Source organism: Leptinotarsa decemlineata, unplaced genomic scaffold, assembly GCF_025532065.1.
Source record: "Leptinotarsa decemlineata unplaced genomic scaffold, Ldec_3_MD MMD2_tig00000008_RagTag_RagTag, whole genome shotgun sequence".
Classification (NCBI taxonomy): Eukaryota; Metazoa; Arthropoda; class Insecta; order Coleoptera; family Chrysomelidae; genus Leptinotarsa; species Leptinotarsa decemlineata.
The window spans coordinates 10,907,486-10,930,606 of record NW_027412537.1 but is presented as its reverse complement, the minus strand read 5'-3'; the positions used below and the strand labels follow the sequence as shown (position 1 = coordinate 10,930,606).

General features: G+C 37.6%; 2 long non-coding RNA genes across 2 annotated transcripts in view; one reads left to right on the top strand and one right to left on the bottom strand.

Moving 5' to 3' along the window:
• Positions 1-23,121, top strand: part of LOC141480712 (uncharacterized) — a 390,701-nt gene that overhangs the window by 326,822 nt on the left and 40,758 nt on the right. The window lies entirely within an intron of this gene.
• On the bottom strand, positions 1,103-16,719 carry LOC141480753 (uncharacterized). The gene is made up of 2 exons (XR_012464537.1): positions 16,626-16,719; positions 1,103-1,268 (listed from the first exon to the last, which is right to left on the bottom strand). It is a non-coding gene; the product is annotated as an uncharacterized lncRNA (long non-coding RNA).

Below are 23,121 nucleotides of genomic sequence, written 5' to 3'. Positions count from 1 at the left end.
TGTGATGAGTTACACAGTGCATTTGATCTTTGCTGCTCATATATATGGAGCTCAATATACCTCAAGTTCTTTGACTTCATGAGAAGTTATGCATTTATTCTCATGAATTTCTCGTCAATAATAATCTCAGAAGAGTTGAAAAATTTGAACACATTTAGTATACACCTATTTCATTTTTACCGGGTAGCAATTCCTAATACTGCAACTGAATGAGGAGATGAATGTAGGGCTCATATATTTCATTCCAAAATACCTCTATGGGTATAGATCAGGGCTTATTAATGGCCAGTCTACGAGGGCGGTCTGGAAAGTTTCCAACCTAACGAAGATACACGACATTCTTTCAGATTTTTTTCATTTTTCAACATAGTCTTCCTTTCAACTCTACACACTTCTCCCAGTAAGTCGTCCAGATAGTACTCGGATTTTTTCTCTGCAAAATAATTTTTCAAGAAGATAACTGCCTCTTCATCTGATGAAAATCTATGTCCTCCGAGCGCAATTTCCAGAAGAGGGAACAAAAAGAAGTCGCCTGGGGCTAGATCTGGTGAGTTAGGCAGATGGTCAAACAGTTCAAACTGTATTTCATAGATTTTTACCATGGAAACCGCTGAGGTATGAGACGGTGTGTTGTCTTGGTGAAATATGATTTTCTTTTTCTGCAAATGTGGCCGTTCTTCCGCAAATTCTGCTTTCAGCTTGTCAAGTAATGATGCGTAGTATACTCCTGTAATGGTTTTTCCTTTTTAAAAATTATGGACCGAAGTAACGCTACGAGTATGCCAAAAAACAGTCGCCATCACTTTCCCAGACACAAAAACAGTTTTGCTTGTTTTGGATTCACCCCCCTCTGCAGTCCAAAGCGTGAACTGTATTTTTGTTTCATCTACAGCGGCGCCAAAACTCGGATATTTTGTGCCTGAACTGCGCCAACACAGCGTTGAAAATGTTCATTCGAAAATGATTTTGATCTAACGTGAGCGAAAGCGGCATCCAACGCACAGGCAGCTTCCTCACGCCTGAATTTTTATTCAATATGTGACGAACGTTTTTTTAACATGTTCATAACCTCTGCTTTGTCAGATAACATAAACACGAAGTCTTCGAATACAATATTTATTCTAATCCCATAACGAACATTAATAAACAACACGTGTGGACTCCGAATGCTTAGCTGTGACTGTTCTCATTCAACCAATACAGGGTTACTCGTCATCTCCTACATTCGGCCATCCTGCAAAAGGTCTGTCCTCAGACCTTATTCTGACCTGAGAACAAAAAAAATATTAGAAAAATTCAACAGAGCAACGTTTATTCAATGGTGCCGTTCACCAAAGGTAACGTTCACCTTCTCTACTTACAGAGCAACGTTTGCTCAGTGGTGATGTTCATCAAAAGTAAGGTTTACCTTTTCTACTTACAGAGCAACGTTTGCTCAATGGTGACGTTCACCAAATGTAACGTTTACCTTTTCTACTTACAGAGCAACGTTTGCTCTCAATGCTGACATTCACCAAAGGTAACGTTTACCTTTTTTACTTACAGAGCAACGTTTGCTCAATGGTGACGTTCACCAAAGGTAACGTTTACCTTTTCTACTTACAGAGCAACGTTTGCTCGATTGTGACGTACACCAAAGGTAACGTTCACCTTTTCTACTCACAGAGCAACGTTTGCTCAATGGTGACGTTCACCAAAGGTAACGTTTACCTTTTCTACTTACAGAGCAACGTTTGCTCAATGGTGACGTTCACCAAAGGTAACGTTTACCTTTTCTACCTACAGAGCAACGTTTGCTCAACTTACTTTTGGTCGTCTTGTATACTTATCCATTTCTTAAGATGATCTGGAGACATAACTGTTCTTGAGCGTCTATTACCTTCTCTGAGGTCTTCCACTTCGTGACAATTGTGAGCTACATGTCCTAAACATTTACAATTAGAATACACAATACGAGGTTTTATACAATTTTTAGCTATATGTCCTGAAATACCACCTATTACAGCATCGATTAAATATTCATCAGGAATTGCCAAATTGAGTGCTTTTAATTTTGACAACTTTTGAAAACAATAGTCGCCTAAGTTTTGACCAGGTTTTGTTTCATAATTAGCAGCACTCTTTAACAAATTACAAAATGGAACAGACTTACGGAATTGAAGTTTCATTAAACGTTTTACTTCTTCCCAACTTGCGTCATATTTGGCATTTTCGTAGAACCACTGCCGTGCGTTGCCTCTAAACCTCCCCGATATCAGCCGTATTATAGAATCATCATCCGAACCATATCTTGCAGCCAGATAATCGACTCTACCAAGTCATTGCTCCACCACTGAGTCATCTTGAGACGAATCGAACGAAGGAAATAGAAACTCGTCACCTGTTTGATGAGTGTACTCAACCTGCCTTTGTTTCAATCTCTTCAATTCAGATTTCAATCTTTTCAATTCCCGTTTCGTGGAAGCATCACTATCACTACGGGCACTACTTGAGGAAGTACACTGTTTTCGCGAAACCGATTTTTTCTTGTCTTTACGATTTTCCCACCCATTTTCACTTCAGAATTCTGTACAATATTAGATCATCATCAAACGGCTGTCTTTGTCATATAACATAAACACGAAGTCTTATAATACAATATTTATTTTTATCCCATAACGAACATTAATAAACAACACGTTCGGACTCCAAGAATGCTTAGCTGTGACTGTTCCCATTCAACGATCCAGGGTTACTCTGATACAGCTATCTTGGCGTTCGTCTATCATCATTTGGTGAACTTGGTGATGTTTTCGTCAGTGGTTGCAGTTTCTGGATGTCCCGAATGTTAATCGTCTCCCAAGCTCTTATGGTCGCGTTTATATTCAGCTGCCCAAAATTTCACTGTGGTACAAAATGACTGAAACTTTGACGAGTAACTTTCAACAAATGAACAACAAAATTTACTAGCTTTTATCTACGAGTGCTGCTATCTTCATGTTAGGACGGAACATTTCTCATACCACCCTCGTAGGTCTCTAACCTCGCGGCATGTGCGCGGGAGTTGTGATGCATTAGCACAAAATCATTGTTTTTCGTTCCATCATTTTTATCTCAGTCATCAGAATATAAAGTCATAGAATGTGTCGCAAATTAGATCATACATGCATCATCAATTTGATATCAAAATTATATTTTACTCAAACAGTTTCCAAGAAAATATCAACGTCCTAATGCTGTTTATATTTAAACAAAGCTCAACTTCACCGTATATTTACCAAGAGGGACGTCTTTAAAAATAATTCTCAAACAAGTGCGTCACAGTTTATGAGGAAAACAAACTCCAAAGGGGCTATTGTTCGAAGGCTCGGTTGGTTTAAAATTCTCAATTTTTATAAGGCAAAGCAAACAAAGGGTATTGTGCGTCAAGCGAATGTGTTTCCCTTTGATCTTTTCCTAAAGGTTCTTATAATCTTCCTCACCTGAAAGCTAATCGGGACACATCAAAGATTTTGTTTTACGGCGTCTACTTTGTTTTTAAATCGCCTTCTAGGTTTCTACCGCTTCAATTTGCTGTTTCCGGATTGTTTTGGAGAGCTCAATTTACTTTGTGCAGAGATGAATATGTATGAACAGCAATTCCGAAGAAGTGCAGAGTAATTAGTGTGAAAATACGAGGTTTGTTCAGAAACAGACGAATTTTAATCTTCTCAAAAACTCCCTCTTCATTCACCAATTTCTATATTGACCCCTTCAACGGTCTTCCACTCAGATATAATAAACAGCGTTTTTCCAGTTCTCGAAGAATCAATTTTCATATGAATTCTTTGGTATGATCTGGAGCTCTCTCAGCGATTCTCTCCAATGTTCACAAAACGGCGTGCTTTCATGCGTGTCAATCTTGAGAACAGGAAAAAGTCGCAGGGGAATAAATCTGGTGAATAGTGCGGCAGAAGCCTGATTACGGTGTTGTTTTTGGCAAAAAAATCACGAACAAGCAATAACGAATAAGCAGGTGAATTTTTGTGATGCAAAAGCCATGTTGTAATGATCACCTTTTTTTGAGATTTGAACATTCGAAACAGAACTATTTTCACTGCCAACATTGAAATTAATTAGCCTTTGTGCATTATAAGCTCCCAAGTTTATTTTCCCCGAGATATTAACTCTATTCTTTTTGGATTCCAAGAAAATTTCACAATTGCCTTATATGTACCGTAAAAAAAATTGTTTTGGATTTATCAACTATCCATCATGATGATTCAGTTGTTGGAAATAACCTGCCAGAAACGATTTCATTCTATAACCTAACAAAGGGGGAGTAGATACAGTGGATGAATTGTCATCATCTCATAACATTTGTCGCAATTGTCGACGTTGGCCTCTAACACCATTTTTTTCCTTAATGAATACGGCTGGCATCAATTATCCATCGTGAAAATAATAATGGATTATTAATGAAAAGAAACGACTATCTCACAAAATTGGGATTTGAAATGTAAATGATTACCAAAAATCAAGAATGGTCAATTTTAGGGTACCTCGGGAGCTTAGAATGGCTTGACATAGAATCAGAGGAGAAACCGAAGAACCTTCCGCGAAGAAACCATCGTTCAATAAACAGCGGAGATGTGATTTTTGTCCTCGCAACCGTGATTGTAGAACAAAATACATATGTGAAGGTTGCGAAAAAATTTTATGTTTGGAACATGCGCAAATGTACTGAGAAAATTGTGCTCAATTCAGAAGAGAATAACTTTTTTGTTTTTTATTTTTGACCTTGGTTGATCGTTTCTGATGATGACTCTATGTAATTTTATTTATGTTTTAATGTTTTTGTTCATTTCCATTGTTACTTTCACGAAATAAAAAATTTTTCTCTGGTAGTTGTTTTTTATGCAGTGAAAAAAACACATCAAACAAAATTCATTTCACTTTATCATTCTGTTTTTTTTTAACGAATAATTGTTTGTTTCTCTAATAAGGCGATATGAAAATTGAATTTTTGTTATGAGAAAATAAAAAATCCCAGCCAAACGTTTTTTAACTAAAAAAATTAACGGGGTATATGACACCCCACATATCGGGAGATGTTAAACGTGTCAGACGCCGGGTTAAGCTGTTTCAAAATTCGCCTGACTAGACGTTGTCGAAAGTTAATTTTTGGCATTGTGGATTCTAATGTATGAATGGTGGGTGGTGTCTTTCCCAGGAACTCAACTGTGGATTAGAACGTAAATTTTCCAGCTAGTAGATTTGCTTCTTCTATAGCTGTTATTGCAATTGAATCATCCGCTTGTTTTTGCATTAGAAAACCATGTTGATGGTGGCTTTAAAGTTGGAGCACCCCAAATACTTAATGATGTGTTGACAGACATCTTTCTCCATGAGTTTTGATAACATTAATAATGAAACAAGACGAGCATTTCTGATGTTTAGGAGAAGTATTTTTCTGGATCCAATCCAATTACTAATTGATACTTGTTGTTGAAATCCAAACTGTTATTCAGACAAGTACCACATTTAATCATTTATTAGAAGGTGGTTGACATGAAATGCGCATTAAATGATATTTCACTTGTGGTGGCTCCTCCAAGTAGTTCTCAGTCAATAAATTGCTTGGTTGATTCCTGGATACAGTTGCATCTAGGGTCAGCAATCGATCCACATATATCGCATAAGAAAAACTCCTTCAATTCGAGAATCAAATAACCTCACCGTCTTTGATTGATCGCCGCGTAATTCCCACTGGAGCACTCATATTGAATGATTATTCAAGTTATGCTGACATCGTCGGTCCTTAAGGCATTATATCAACGGTCCCATCTCTTTGGTCGGGCACTTCCTTTCGGGTCGTCACTTGATTAATATACTACCCTTTTATTCCGGATGTCTACTAGGCCAGATGCCCGACCTCCGAGCGATTTATGGGACTCCTGGAGGAGTAAACTGAGCGACTCTCTCATTTTTGCTAGATGGAAAGCGTGTCATGCGAGTGGAAAATTAATGGAAGGGCGGAAATAGTTTTGCGCTTTGTTGTTTTCAAGGAAAGAAGTGAGATACCAGAAATATTCTTCGATAGATTGATAATTCAATGAATGTCACAAAGTTTTCTTTCATAACAATAAAAATGTTGTGCTGTAATTTGAATGAGTTACTTAATGGAAAACTTCTGCAATGATCTACAGAAATATATAGCATAGAGTGAACCATCGAACACGTCGAGTTTATTATTGAGGGAGAACTAATGGGTGAACCAGTAATGAAAAATGATAGTTTTCTATCAAATATAGCTTTTCTGTTACTGGATGGAAATTGAACTGGTGATATATACTTGGATTGTTTGAAACCCTCCCAATTCCGCAACCCAGCTTGAGTGTTGGAAACTCACAAGAATTCATCGAGTAGATCAAAGATGTGAGGTTGCGAGAAGGAGAGATCTTAGTAGCCTTTGACGTATTCCTCCGACACTCAGGCGGCATTTGAGGTGGCCAGCTCATTTCAAGGGTTTAAGAGATTCATAGGGTCAATCTAGCTTGGGTACGCAGATATGAGGGTCACAAGGGCAATGGGGAGGCCGATGTTCAAGCCCATAAAGGCACATTCAAGGCTATGATCGGCCCAGCGAAATCGGGGAAGCAAAAGCATGTATAAAGACATCCATAAATTCAAGTATGCCAGCCGAATCGACAGATTGGTGAAATAAGCTTCCAAGATTGAGGCAGACAAAAAAGTTCATGCAGAAACCATCGCCCAGATTCACGAAAGACTTGCTTAACCACAACCGTAAGGTTGTAAGGGTAGTGGTGTGTCTACTAACGGGGCATAGCTGACTCAGAAAACATAATATGAGTAACATGGGTCTCATAGGAGAAACCCAAGGCAGATCCTGTCAAGAAGAGGAAGAAACCGCCTTGCATATGATCTGTGAATGCAAAGCGATAGCAAGGCTGAGACACGCAACCAGAGGGTGCCAGCTATATGAAGGGGTCAGTGTCAATGCTATGGAGTCTCATCAAAGATATCAAGCTAGACAATGAGCTCTAACAACCAAGAAACATCGCAATAGCTAGTTCCCCGACAATATAATCTAATCCTTTGACGAATCTTCGTTATTACCAAGTGTATACATAAAAAACAATGAATATTGATGGACTTCAATCGCAACACCAAACCGTTATTTTCAACATCTCGACACGTGTTTCAATCACCAAGTGATCATCTTCCAGAGGAAGAGGAGTTTAATCTTCCTCTTGAAGATGATCACTTGGTGATTGGAATACGTGTTTGGGTGGTAAAAATAACGGTTTGATGTTGTGATTGAACTCCAGTAATATTCATTACTACACCTAAGGTTCCAAACAGTGCCTCACAAACACCAATAACAATTGAATTTTTGAAGAATCTCTCAGATGAAATAAGTGGTGGAGTAGTCGAAGAGTACACCCGTCTTACCAGAATTTGCATGGAACAAAATTGCTTTCAGCAACATGAGGGTACGGCAATGAGAAACCCGTTGTCTCCTTTCATGGCTAATCTGTTAATGAGCATATTTGAAATGAGAGCAAGGGAAGATTCGGATTACTTTCTACGAACCTGGATCCGATACGTGGATGATGTATTTGCATTTTCGATACGAATAAAAGTAAACAATTCGAAAAAGTTCTAGTTCAGCCCCAGTTTATAAGTATAATAAAATAAGTATAATTGTTCGCATGGAAATAATTTTTATTTTCATTTTAAAAATGTTGAAGTATAAATAAATATCATCTGTGGAAACATCGGATCATTCTTTCTTGGCCAAGAGACTGTCTCTAATTTTGTTTCGGAATGAATTTAGTTTCATAGTACGAAGTGATGGGTCGATCTCATTATAAAGCTTGAAGACATTCTAGGTGAAGCTTCTTCGGAAGAGAGAAGTTTTGTAAAGTGGAAGCGGGATATGACCCCTATGACGTAAATTGAGGTTACGAATATCTGTCCTATATTTTATTTTATTGTGAAGATATGGGGGACACTGTTTATCGATTACTGCATGAGTTGAAATGAGAAAATGAAGATTTCGACGATCTTGCATTTTTAACCATTTTGCAGATCTTAACTTGTGAAATATTGGATCATATTGGATCAATCTGAGACATGATTTCTGAATTTTTTCTATACGACTAATATTGTTATGATCTAAGCATGGTCCATATAGAACGTCATGAAAGTTAAAGTGACTCAGGACAAGTGTATCACTTAACGTTTTTTTAAGTGTGAAAGAACATGCCAATGAGGGTAAAGCATTTTCAATGAACAATAAGCCTTTTGAAGACAAGAGTTAATATATTTTTTAAATCGAAGTTCTGTATCTAAGTGTAAACCTAAATTTCTTACATCACCTGTAAATAGTAACTCTTCATTTTGAATTTTAATTCTTATACTGGTTTCAATGTGATATTTGTTCTTTCCAAATATCATTACTTCAGACTTGAGTGCATTGATTTTCAACTTATGCGCATGTGATACTTCTACTAATCGCTTTATATCTTCAGATATAACTTTTTGAGCCTCAAACCAATCTTCTGGAGCAAATGAGTGATACAGCTGTGTGTCATCAGCGTAAAAGTGGACTTTACAAGTTGTAATGCTCGAAATAAAATTACTTGTGTATATACTGAATAGTACGGGGCCAAGTATAGACCCTTGTGGAACCCCACAAGTGATATTTTTCTCCTAATGACTGACCTACAGCTGTCTCCACATAAGACTAATATCACTGTCCGAAAAACCTATAAAGTGTAAAATAGAGAGTGAAATTTCGCTTTTGAATAATTTAAGAGAATGAGAACAGTTGTTTTTCCTGATGTATCTGTCTCTCTGAAAATATCATCAACAATGTTAAGTAAGGCAGTAGCACAACTGTGTCCCGGTCTGAACTTTGATTGTTCAGAAGGCAATATAGTATATTTTTCAAGATGATGTCTTATCTGAAAATTCATAATTTTTCCAATTACCTTCGACAGACATGGAACCGAGAACCACCGAATGGAACATGGATAACAAATCAGACGAAGATATTGAATGGAAATGTAGTTGTCCAGCTGCTCTCAATATGGAAGGTATATGGAAACAAAAAGTGCATTTGATAAGAACATTCCGATAAGAACAATTAATTTGTACAGAGCGAAATACATGATGTACTCTAGGCCTTTAAACCATATGTCAGTTGATCCCAGTGATCCAGAGGCAATTACACCCGATCATTTCTTGCTTGTTCGACCTGGAGGTGTTCAGTCTTACGAAGGATACCCAATAAAAAGCAGAAAACGATGAAAATATTCAAAGTCTCAGCTGATTCATATGGGAAACTGTGGGTAAAATAGTATCGACCCACACGATAGGAGTGTCATGAAAAACTGCTTCGCTCAAAGAGTCGATGACGAGGCACTCCGAAACAATTGGTTATTGGGACTAGTGGAAAAAAATTTCCAGGAAAAGATGGAACAATACGTATAGTCAGAGTGAAAACCTCCTGATAGAACTGTGTATCTCTTCTACCAATGAAGAGTACAGAACATCTGATAGAACTGTGTATCCCTTCTACCATTGTAGAGTACAGAACATCACGGGATGGAAAATGAAGAAGATGAGGATGAAAATAATGTTACGTAAATATAACAGTTGTTGAGAAATTAATTTGTCGAGAGAAAAATTCTGTCAGTTCTAATTCAAAAAGCATTTTTGGCAAAAGTTTCAGCAGTTCCATATAATCGTTTTTCCAATAACAAATTACCCACTATCCATAAAAATTCAACATATTTCCTATCCTTCACAAGTAACAATAGAGGTATGGTAAAAACATAAAAATAACGTCAAGTCAATTATTAACGATGAGACTGGAACCTTTGGTGTGAAAGTTGAATAACTTTTTTCGAGATCAATTGCCCTAACACCAAACTGATATTTTTGCACTCGACGCGCGTTTCGCCAACGAAGTTAGCATCCTCAGGAGAAGAAAATTGATGTAGCCTGGGAATTCAAGGTCTTCTAACTGGAACCACAAATGTGCGGTTGGCTCCTGTTGTTGACTCCGTGCATATGTGTTGTTTCCTGCTTTCGGCAAACAAGTGTTGTCCATCTTTACACTCGGCTGCACCGCGCTGATGAGGCCAATAGCCAGAAACACGTGTCCGCGGTTTGCCCCCCACTTTTTGGAGTGTTATGTCCAATAATTGTTTATTTTTTGATTTGCATATCATACACACTCAATAAAATCTTTGATGATGTGTTGTTTTTCCGGATGTTCATCCGTTGTGTACTATTCAATAGTCGACGTTTCGACCTCTCGAAGCGAAGCAGTAACTCGTCTTGATAATGCCATCTGAGATGATGGCGAAACGTCGACTATCGAATAGTACACAACGGATGAACACCCGGAAAAACAACACATCATATTCCACCATCCGTGAAAACCTACATTGTAATATATATATATATATATATATATATATATATATATATATATATATGAATATTTATATATATATATATATATATATATATATATATATATATATATATATATATTCATATACATATTCATATATATATATATATATATATATATATATATATATATATATATATATATATATATATATATATATATATATATATGAATATTTATATATATATATATATATATATATATATATATATATATATATATATATATTCATATACATATTCATATATATATATATATATATATATATATATATATATATATATATATATATATATATATATATATATATATATATATATATTTATATATATATATAACTGAATTCATATAGTAACTGTCGAATATCATTATGTTCACAGCGCTTTTTTGACGTGATATCCGGATTATGAACGTTTAAACTTTCAGTTATGACACGCAAATAGACTTTTCCCCGAAAGTTCATCTTTCGTTTGATGGTATAACATAAAAGTTTATATTCTCCGCGAATATCAGTAAGTTTGTAAATTCTCAATAACCAACGAACCTTCAAACCAGAGGCCCTGAGTTTCATAAGTTCGTCATCATCCGGGTATATAACTATCACATTATTGCATTCTTCGTAACACCCATTATTGAAACATGACAAACAACGGAACATAATATATGTTTGATCCAAATGGGCAGTTGAAGTGATTGGTGGAAAGGAAATCACGCAACGCAAATAATAAACCTTCTTCTCCCATTTCCTCTTTTCTATTTTTTCGAGCATCAGCAACATCGTTTTATGAGAATTTATTATGGCAGGGTTCCAATAGCGCCAGGAAATTGAATATTTCATGAAGATAATCTGTTTGAGTGGGATATAGTTAAATTTAACAACAGGTCGTTGAAAAGCATATATATATATTTTATGGGGGATTCCATATGTTGACGTTTTACGTCAACAAATAGACAAATATTTTCATAAAAGCATGTTTTTTACCAACGAAAAAAAGTGTTCAGGAAATGATCCTCAGATGGATATGCTATCAAAAGGAAATGAAATGTAATCTGATTGAATACATGGTTTTCAACAACGTGAGGAAATAAAAGATCAAATTAAAACATGTTGTTAAAACCACCTAATCTTAATTTTTGTTTTCGAAAATGAATCATTAATATACATTATCAGTCAAAGTTTTTCGATTTCTGCCATCACTTTATTGGATTATTTCCCAAAGTTTGCCACTCTCCGCACTTTGAGTAGAGAGTACAAAATTTAATTTCCATTACTCATCGTTTCCTCATATCACTCATATCTCAAACAGGTATCTCTGTATCTGTAGAGTAGGGAAAATGAGTGTAGACCTACAGCACTTAGGCCACATGTGACCCATTGTACACCCTTCCGAGGAGTTGTCCTCCTAGGTCATCGTCCATTCTGTCCTTTCCAGGAAGGTGGACAGGTCATTAGGAGACATCTCCTTTATATCGCCGAACCCACATTCTCTTTGGCAACCTTGAGGTGTCTCACGGCGGCCTTCGTGAAAGTTTTGGAAGGTGTAGCGACTTCTTCAACCTTCTTGGGGTTCCCTCCGTGGAGGTGAACAAGTGAGGGAGCTTTCCTGCAAGGGCAGCCAGTTCCTTGCCCTAATTCAGGGCGGATTTCTTGGCGCCCGCCGTAGGAAACGCCATTGCTATTGGAGGTGGAGTGGGGAAGGAGGAGGGTGCACTTATAGTTGCTGCCACTCCTGCCTCTTTTTCTCCTTTTGACCTCGGCGCCGCAAATACGGTTACGCCTTGGCCTTTTTATTATAAAACGAGGTGATCTGCCATGCCCAGCATCAATTCGAGTGGTGTAGATTCGGGTGGACATTTCTGTGTCTGTTTTTGTATTAGTTTCATTCATGTGTGTTCTCACGAGTGGCAGTGGAAGAGTTAGTCTCTCTGACAGAGCCCAACATTAGCAAAGGAAGGCTTAGTACAGTGAGGTTTCGCCCGCTTCCCCAAGGGGATCGTTCGTAACCGCATATCACCCTGCGGTCATTCAGCTGTCGGCACGATTCCTTACACCTTAGCTTGGGTAGTCTGGTCCACGGTGGCATATTTTGCAAAGGCTTCCGAGGAGGTTTGGACAGGGCTTTCAGTTCCCTGGCCGTTCCCCTATCCGCCACCTGTGGACGCGCTCGATAGGTAGCCCAACCCACGGGAGCTCAAACAGGTATACAAGGTGTTTATCAAACATGCGGCAAAAATTTAAAGTACCATTCCTTGGACTTTTCTAAGGATATATTGTCCTTTGATGATTTTTGATAAGGAGCATTGTTTCGAAGATACGAAGAAGCTTTCAACAGAGAGCTTGGACAGCCTGAGCTCAATAAACTGCGCCACCCGATAACCCCGGATGACGTTCCAAGAGCCCTTGCGGGCTCCAGTCCCAGATGGGCTGAACACTTATTGGTGGAAAAAATTACCAAGCACCCACCGCCATCTAGCCAGAGTTTTCAACTCATGGCTGGACGGAGAGCAGTCAATTCCGAGTTGGTATGTCGAGGGGCGGACCGTTCTTATCCCCACAAGCGGAGATTTGTCGATTCCTAAGAATTACAGGCCGATAACATGCTTGAATTTGTGTTATAAGTTGTTTACAAGCATCTTATACACACGAATACTCACCGCAGCTGACCGAGTGTTCGAACGGATATATGAGCAGAGAGGTTCGAATAGAGTAGTCGCTGAATGTAAAGATAACCTGATAGATGTATAACGCTTGACTCGATACAATATAAGCGTAACCTCTCAATGACCTGGATCGATTACCGTGAGGCATTTGATACAATAATGCATGAGCTCATCTTACAATTGCTCAGATGCCGTCCGGTACTCGAAAAAATTGTGAGATGCATTGAACAACTGATACCACTTTGGCTAACTCGCTTCACCATAACATCTGGTCAAGCAAGAGTCCAAACAGTGGGTCACTTTCAGAAGGGGTGTATTTCAGGGTGATTTCCTCAGTGTGTTTCTCTTCTGCATCTCACTATTGCCATTATCCGTTGGGCTCAGAAATACTCGAGGGTATAATTGTGGCACCCCCGGAAACCGGAGGCACAAGGTCACCCATTTGTTTTATATGGATGATCTTAAACTTTATGTCTCTGGAAAAAAGGTTTCATCAGTCCTTGAGGGTGGTGGAAGAGTACACGCATGCTATCGGGATAGACAAATGTGCAATAGTACATCTCAAAAGAGGACGATGCGGGGACTACGGAGAGGATGTGCAGCTCGTAGATGGAATCATCCTGCAACATTTGGATGCCGGAGAGACGTACACTTACCTCGAGGTGGTACAGTCACTCACTCTCTCTCCGCGGCAAGTATCATTACAAACTTAGACATATCTGGTCATTCTCAGGTCGAGTGGGCTGAAATCGGAAACTGAGGGGTTCATCATGGCTTGCCAGGATGGTGTCTTCAACACCTTACTCTACCGCAGTCACGTGATGGATATAGAGGTTCCTGACACAAGCTGCAGAGGCGCCCGAAACCCTAATGCACTTGCTATCAGCATGTCCAGCATATGCGGTCTCGGCTTATATCCATCGACATAACATGGCCCTGAGAGTGCTATATTACCATCTACGGCACTCTTACGGTATTGACGAGACACCGGTGTTGCCCTACGCTTCGGGGGATATTGAATCCGTTGTGGGGAACTATTCGAGATTTTCTTTTGGAACTCCGCAGACTCTATCCAGATCACTCTGTTAAGAATATTGTTCTGATTATTGGAGTCCTTGGTGAAATGATGCTCTTTCTACTCTCGAATTTCAAAATCATACCGGCTGGAGCTGGAGCGCCTTCTGAATGTATCGGGGCTTCGGGGGATAGGCCTGACCAGCGCATACTTCGGCAAAAAAATAATAATAATAAATAAATGGGTTTTTTTCATTGACATACATTGTTCATAACTGAGAAGTAGATATAAAAATCAATGAAAGGGCGAAGTTCAGCCAAGGCTGTTTTACAACTCAACCTAGGGGATAGCATGTTTTATATAGAAATATAAAAATAATTACCTAGTATACATTGGTAAGTGAGTAGTTCATGAATATTTGAGGAACTAAGAAAAAACCAAAGGTTATAAATTCCAAAGTAAATATTAAACATCTATTTAGGTTAAATGAGAAAAAATATATAGCAAAAGATACACAGAAGTGAGACAAAGAGAAAACCATATGAGCAAGGCATAACATGAATATATTATCTATCCAGAAGACTTCAGATATGTTTTCAACTTTTTCTTGAAATTACATATAGAGTAGTGCCTGAATTCACTGGGCAGAGCTTTATATTGTTTGATAGAGTTGTAAATAAACTACGAGAAAAGCAGGCTGTTGAGTGTTGTGGAATAATAAAAGTGTGACGGTTTCGTATCCTTCAATTATTCTGAGATTTGAAAGCTTCATATCTTCATAACTTGGTTTTTTATAAATGGGGAATTCATGTGTATTGAGTAGGTGGAACTGCCAGGTCTTAGCAATCGGTAACCAACCTGACTCCTCGAAATTGGAGAATATATGGTTGAATTTTCTGACACCATAAGGAAGACGAATGAAATAATTATTTTGTATTTTTTGTAAGTGAGGCATCTCATCTTGCTGAAACATACTATTAGTTGAAAACTCATTTGGGCTCGACCAATATCAAAACTGGTAGATAAGCAAACGTGATTTCTTAAAAGAGCCCACCAGATCATTTTATATGACGCCTCTAAATGTTTTTGAGGGAACACGTGACATATGAAGTGTACGATACATATTCACAATTCATTTCAGGATTCGTTATTTGTTGAAGAATAGTATAAATCCAAATCAGATAAGAATTTGCGATCATTTGCAAAGACGGGAGAGTGATAAAAAATAAGTTACCATTCAGTAGTTCGGAGCCTAAACCAGTATTTAATACCAACATCGTATTATAGTTTCTCAAGTTGAAACCCTTTCATGTCACAATAACAAAACAAACAAATGATCAACCCAAGAATCTATTTCATTTCCTCTCCCTCGCTTCCGCTAAACGGATACATTCCTCGAATATGTAGTTAGACGACACAGTTGGACGATTCGGAGATTTCATCTCGACAAAAACGGCCCTGCGAGTCCCGGAACATGGGGAAACTTGGGCGGTATCCAACGTTTCCTCTGGTATCCGGATGGAATTCCTGGCCTCAGAATATCTCCTGCGGATTCCGGCAAGCAGGACATCTGCTCATCCTGAGTGCCACCATCTCGGCTATCAACATGCTTCAAGGACATTCATTAACAGTGAAGAAGACGGCTTCGCTTCGTCGAGGGCTCCTCTCGAAAATTTAATGTGTCATGAGAGATTCAAGGCAATTCAGCAGGCTGAAAATTGGGTCGAGGATCCCTTTGATCAAAGGGACTATTGAAGGGTGAGAACAATAGTTATTTATATAGCAAGAACGAGATGGACAACAGTTTTTCAATGGTTTGTTGGTTGATGGTTTGTAAGTTGTATTCACGATATAAATGTGCAAATTTCTTAAAAAATACAGAAATTCAAATTTTGTTTCAACATATTTACTCTATCATCATTGACTAACATACAGGGTGTAACATAAGTACGTTAAAATATTCAAGTGACGTATTCCTGAGACAATTATAAGAAAAAAAACTTTATGAACTTGTGTCCGAAAATGTATATTAAAAATATTATTCACTACTTTTATAGGAAAAGATAATATCGATATTGTTAAAATTATTTACAAATATAAGCACTGAAATGTTTTGCCCGAGTAACTCAAAATATGTCAGATCTTGACCATCTTCAAAGTAAAGGTCGTTGAGATAAGGAGCTACAAAAACAACGACCCAGTTCTTGAACATTGTTAGTCCCATGCCTAGGTTTTAGGTTTGGATTTTTCTTCTCAAGAGGACGATTGATGTATAGTGGTAACATTCATTGAAAAAACCATTCATGTGTGTATTGAATGTCATAATTAAATGTTTTTTTCAAATTCGCATCGTCAACCGAAATCATTTCCGAATAAAATTAACCAATCGCAAAATTGAAACGTGACGAATCAGCTTTATCCACTCGAAACTTTTCAAACGATAAATTAACGAATATTCCCCAGGGAGAATCCTATTACCTGTATTTTTTGTTCGGAAGCCAAATTTCCTTTTCGGATTCATAATATCGGTAATTTACAGCACTTACTTCGGAACCCAATCGGTGGAAACTGAAATGCGTACTGATAAAGCACGTAGAGAGAACGGTATGGATTTTATAGGGATTATAAAGCAGTAGCGTTCCTTTCATGATACTCTATTCAACATTTTTGTTCAATAAAATAGCGAAAACAAGAGTCATCCCTTCAAACTGGTCTGGGATTATTTTCGAAAAGATTTACAAAAAATAGGTTCGCTGATGATCTTTCGAATTATATAGGCATTGCCCTAAATAACAACACCTTTAAAATTCCCATTGAAATTTTCGAGAAGAAGCTGATGACCTTGGCAAATGATAATATGCCCCTTGAAAGTAAGTCAGATTTTTAAAGAACAAATGCATCGACATTGTATTCATTTTCACTCGCGCTTTACAGCTACAATCACGACTAAGAAGAAGAATGGTATATGCTTTATTCATAAACAGTAAGAGAAAATACGAAACCAACACTTATTTATTCTATAGCAAATACTCTATCAGCCGGATTTGTCAAGAGAGCGTTGATTAAACGTTGAAAAGCATCAAGAAGGCGTCTAAAAACCGTCAAAAAGCGCCTGGGACCCATCAAAAAACATCAAGAAAGGTCTAGGAACAGTCAGAAACGACATTTTGCAAGTTTTCTAGCAGTACGTAGATGCAATTCGACGTTTTTTAGACGCTTTATTGGCGGTTTCTTGACTCATCAATAACGTCATTTGACATACCTATTCCAGATGTTTTTTTGTTTGCAAATCTGGCTCCATATTACTCCACTTTCCTACTACTTCCATCATATAGGTTCGAGCAGTAAGATGATATGAATCCTTAGTTCTGATGGTTTCACCGATCTATGAGAAATTACACCTGGTGTAGTGCAAGTTGACATTTTGAGCCCTTTGCTGTTCTTGCTATTTATTGCCGATATGGAAAATGTCTTCGTGTGGAAAGGAACTGAAGTAGTTTACCTAGAAAACACATGAATAGTCATGCTACTTTACACATATGATGTGGTGATTCTTTCAGAATTAGAAGATCAAATTAGTAAAAAATCAGGAAGGCTTGAAGAATCTAAAGCAAATTCAAATCCAAGATAGGGTGGATGTAAACATTGACATGCCCTACGCACGTGATATTGCAACAATCTAATCAAATACTGCCGAACAGTATTTGATTAGATTGTTGAAATATTAACAGATCCTCTCGTTGATTGTGGTCATTTTCAATCATATCAGTGAGAAGGGGTTTAATAGTATCTTCCAGAAGCTCCAGATACATTTGTCCGGTTGAATTTCCTTCTAAAAATTCCACCGAAAATTCCAGCCCATACATTTAATTTTTGTGTACGTTGAATATGCACTTCATGAAAAATGTGAGGATTTGAATCAGCCCAATAGCGAAAATTATGGCGACTAACTGTGCCATTCAGAAAAAAAGAACATTCATCACTGAAGCAAATAATGTTGAAAACAAAATGTGGATTTTCCACCGCTCGTTCACTTACTAACTCGCAAAATTGCAAGCGTCGATCGAAATCATCTTCATTCAGTTCTTGCGTTAATTTAACCTTGTGAGAATGAATTTTGTGGGTTTTTAAAATACGCCAAATGCTAGTTCGTTACACCCTGGAAACAAATGCTAACTATCTTGTGTTCAGAGGACGGTCAAGCTCAACATGGCCCAGAATTGCCACTTGTGTCGCCTCATTTGTTACTGGTGGTTCGATTTGCCGTTTTTTATTTGCTACATATCCAGTTGCGCGAAATTTTGCAATCAAATCGAAAACATACTGTCGCAACATATTCTCCTTATGTTTTTGATTGAACAGTTCAGCAGCTCTTGCAGCACAGCGTCTATTTCCATAGTTGAGTTCAATCAACTAACTCAACCTTCTCTGCAGTTGTATAACCCCCTCTCAATAAAAATCGACCTGTCTGAGCGTTTTTTCGAATTTACAAGATTAGTACACAAAACCTCCATGTCAAGTTTTCGATGGCACACCCTGTATGCATATATTGCAAGTTGAATACAAATTTGTTGAAATAATTAGTTTGTGATTGACAATTCTGAAATCCAGAAATTGAATCAGGTTGAAAAGTGGCGAAGAAATAATGTTTTTATATAATGTCAGTGAATACTGTGCTTTCAAAGAGGACGCAAAAAACCGGAACATTTTGTGAACTTTCAATTTAAAACCAAGATCACCAAATCGTTTCAATTCATCTCTGCCTTCAATTGAAAATGCTCCAGTTCTAATTATTGCCACAAATTGAAACTTACACAAAGCGACTCGATCCAATAATGCCTTTCGTCATTCGAAATTCTCGAACATCTGTCTAATTATTTTCAAAAATTACGAATCTGGCAATATAAAACAGAGCCATTTCGCAAGTCGTAGCAGCGGTACCAATATTTGTAAGTTCCAAAGCTACTGAATTAATTAACTTTTCTCTCGTTTCCACCCGTTTAATTCAATAGGGTTATTACAGATGCGACGCGAGAGGTCGAATTTTCCTTTATTTCAAGTCGAATCAGGATCGTTTCCAGATCGAACGAGAGTAGTCACATCCGGCCAGTGGCAGTCCGGAGCTATTATGAAGTTGAAAAAGTATAACTTTTTCCGTAATTTGACTAGCGTGATGATAAATGAATGTGATTTGCCTTCAGTATTCATTGTCTACTGCCAGACGAGAACTCGATTTCCAACTCTGCATATTTCACCTACAGCCATCATATATATAAACGCAAAAGGAACAAATGAATATTTTGTATATTCTCTCCTCAACTCCAAGCACGAGAAAAATAACATTACTGATATTACTCTACTTGACATACGGCCACAAGTAATCCCGACCTACTTTGAAATGAGTTTTCTTGGGTTTAGTGAATCTCTGTAAACTGTGATATTTTGTGAACAACGCAACACAAGACATTAAATTTCGTCAGCATGAAAATTGGGTGCTCGGAGTCCGATGAAATCGACAAAAGCCGTTTCTGCCTGGTCGAAGTGCTTGAAAAGATGTCAGTTGGTCTTGGGAGTACGGTGGGTGAGGCATAAATTCGACACTCATTCCGTTCACTTTTCGGAAGTGCGATTTGTGAAACATGCGAACGGGGGTTGTTTCTACAAAGGCTCCATCCAGTACCATTCCGTCATGTAGACGGAATGGTACTCGACTCGAAACTTGGATGGTCACGGCCTCCCTGTTGGCAGGGGAAGTACAGCCGTAGCACGAACGATTTGGAATAAAAATTCCTATGAAGATGCATAATTTTTTGGTTCTCTAAGTCCAGTTGATACAACTTATCCCGGGTCCACTTCACTACTTCAAACCAGTAGAGTAGGATTGGAACGGCTAGAATATTCATAGCAGCAATATTGTGCTTCTCCGACTGTTTCGATGACCAAATCTGTTAAAGTATGTGCTGATACTTGCCGGGAATAGAGTTCTTCACTTCTGTTACTTCTATACCCTTGAGTACCTCTGAGTACAACGGATAATAGGGAAAAGTAGAGGACTGAGGGGATCACTCTGAAACACATTATTATTATATGACTCAACTATGATTCCCATGTAATTGTTCATGAAAGAAGTCGTTTCAATGTCTATGTGAAATTAATTGTTCCTAAATCGTTTTTCCTTACGTTTGTATCTGAAATGCTCTACATATTTTATGAGAAATTTATATTAACCCATTAGTGGACAGCGTCCCTTTAAAGGGTTCAGTATAAAAGTGGCACCATTACTGATTGGAGGGGGAAACATTTTGTTTCGCACGTTACAATCTGTTAGGGAGACCAGTCGTGTTTATCCAGCGAAGAGTTGACTCATTGTTGCGAGAAAAAAATTATCCGGACAGCACAAAATGGATGCATCTTTGTACTCTTCAAAAAACAATGAGTGAGTTTGAATTTTCATGCAATTTCGTATTTTGCTCGTCCCTCTTTCACTGTGAAAAGTTGATGAAGGTTCTTATACATAGAATAAAACTGATATATGATTTTTGTTTGTGATAATATTCCAAAAATGACGTTATATTCGTCACGTCCCTCAAAAGGGACGCTATCCGTGATGACCTAGCGCATTTGAATTTTTTGCTTTTTCAGATTGTCTCTGGCTGAACTTGTTGATATTTTGGAAGAAGAAGATAATATTCCCCAATCTAATATATACATATTACCACCTGAAGACGAATATGAGACCGGAGTTGACACTGATGAATCAGACGATGAGCATATTGGTGATATCAACCATCTTCCACGAGGAATTCTGAGTCAGCCATGTCAAATGACAGCGTTGTTTCCAGAAAGTGAAGAATATTCCGACTCCGAAGACTCATTGCCCTTGTCCCAATTACAAAAGCGACTCAAACTAAACCAAGGAAACGCGAATATCGGAAAAGAGGAACCATATACAAAATCGAAATGGTTTTTAGATCCAACAGATTTACCTAACAATAATATGAGCACATTTTGTAATCCAAAAGAGGTATCGCCAGATGCAAAGCAAGCGTTAACACCTACAGATTTTTTTCGCTTATTTTTCGACAAAAAACTACTGGAAATGATAATAGAGGGAAGTAACAGATACGCTTTGCAGAAAAATACAGAACTCAACCTGACAATGGACGAACTATATGTTTTTTTGGGAATTCTATTACTATCAGGATACGGTAAATACCCTAATAAGAGACTATTGGTCGAGTGAGGATGACGTTCCCAAAATGGTGCAAAATAATATGAGGTTAAAGAGATTCGAGAAAATCCTAAGATTCATACATTTCAATGATAATAGTAAGATTATAAAAGATGATCGTCTGTACAAGCTCCGACCGCTCATCGACCAACTGAACGACAAGTACAAGAAGCATGGTGCTTTGGACGAAAACCTCTCAATTGATGAGAGCATGGTGCCTTACTATGGAAAGCATTATGCAAAACAATATATTCGTGGTAAGCCGATTAGATTCGGATATAAGAACTGGGCCCTGTGTTCAAGTAGCGGATATACAGGCTGATTCACGGTGGATGGCACATTAGACGTTTCTGGTGAACCAGACAACGGATCACTTTGAAAATTTAATGGAGGGCATATTCGGACATTCTCTAGCCAAATAAAATATTTTCGACAATGCGGTGTTGCCGCTTCTATTAAAAAGCAGTAGCAACTTTGATTTTTCAAATGGAACACTCTGTATATAATATTATTTTTGGAATCTCCAACAATTGCCCGACAACTTTTCTTGATATTTCCCTATACCTATCTGTTTTCGTTTTCGAAATAAAAATTAATTTCAATTTTTTTCTTCGAAAATCATGACTTCTAAAAATGCCGATATCTTTTAGTTAAGAAGTACTATGATATCGAAATTTGGTTTGGAGTTAGATGATACTTGGACACTTCCCACACATTAGCCTAATCTCCGTTACTTCAATACAGGGTGGTAAAAAATTACAGTTTTTTCGTTTGCTTGAAAAAGTTGCTGAAATTTGATTATTTTAAATGGAACACCCTGTATATTATTGAAAATTTGGAAAGCTGCTGAAATTTGCTTTCTTTCTATGTATAATCATACCTATACCTAACTAGTCAAGTTTCGGACTTATGAACATTTATTTGTGAAAATGTCCCTTCAAAATGGTATTTCCATTCGGTATTTGGTAAGCAGGCCATGATTACTATTTGACAGTAGCGTTGTGACATTCTCCTAATAATATCGACATTTTCGTCACTTCAGAAGTTGCAAATACCTTCAAAACGATGGAACAAAACTATTCAAACGAAGTTCTTATGAATTTGTTTATTATTTTTGGACAGTGTGACAAAATTATCAGCAGAACATGTAGAAAGTTCAATGAAATGTATCCGAATCTACCGCCAATGAACCTCAAGAAATTTATACGAATTCAGAACAATTTCAATGCATTTGGATCAACTTTAAAAGCACCAAGAAACTTGCCTCGACCCGTAACTTTCGAAGACAACCAGATTAATGTCTTAGCATATTTTCACGCATTTCCCGAGTCATCGATAAGAAGTGCTGAAGAAGATTTGGGTATAAAATATTCATCGGTTCAAAGAATCTTGCGAAGACATAAAATGCATGATTATAAATTCACCAAAATTCAAGCAATGAAGCCTCAAGATCCTCAATAGAGAGAAGAATTTTGTGAAATGTTGTTGACACGCATTCAAACAGATCCACTTTTTTTAAATAAAATTATTTGGACTGATGAATCGAAATTTTCGAGAGAAGGGATTTTCAATAGAAAAAATCGTCATTATTGGTCCAGTGAAAATCCTCACGTCACAAAAGAAGCCGGATTTCAATAAAAATTTAGTTTTAATGTCTTCTGCATGTTGATGGACAACAAATTGAGGTACGTGATATACGAGGAGTCATTAACATCCAGAAGCTACCTGAATATTTTGGAGAAT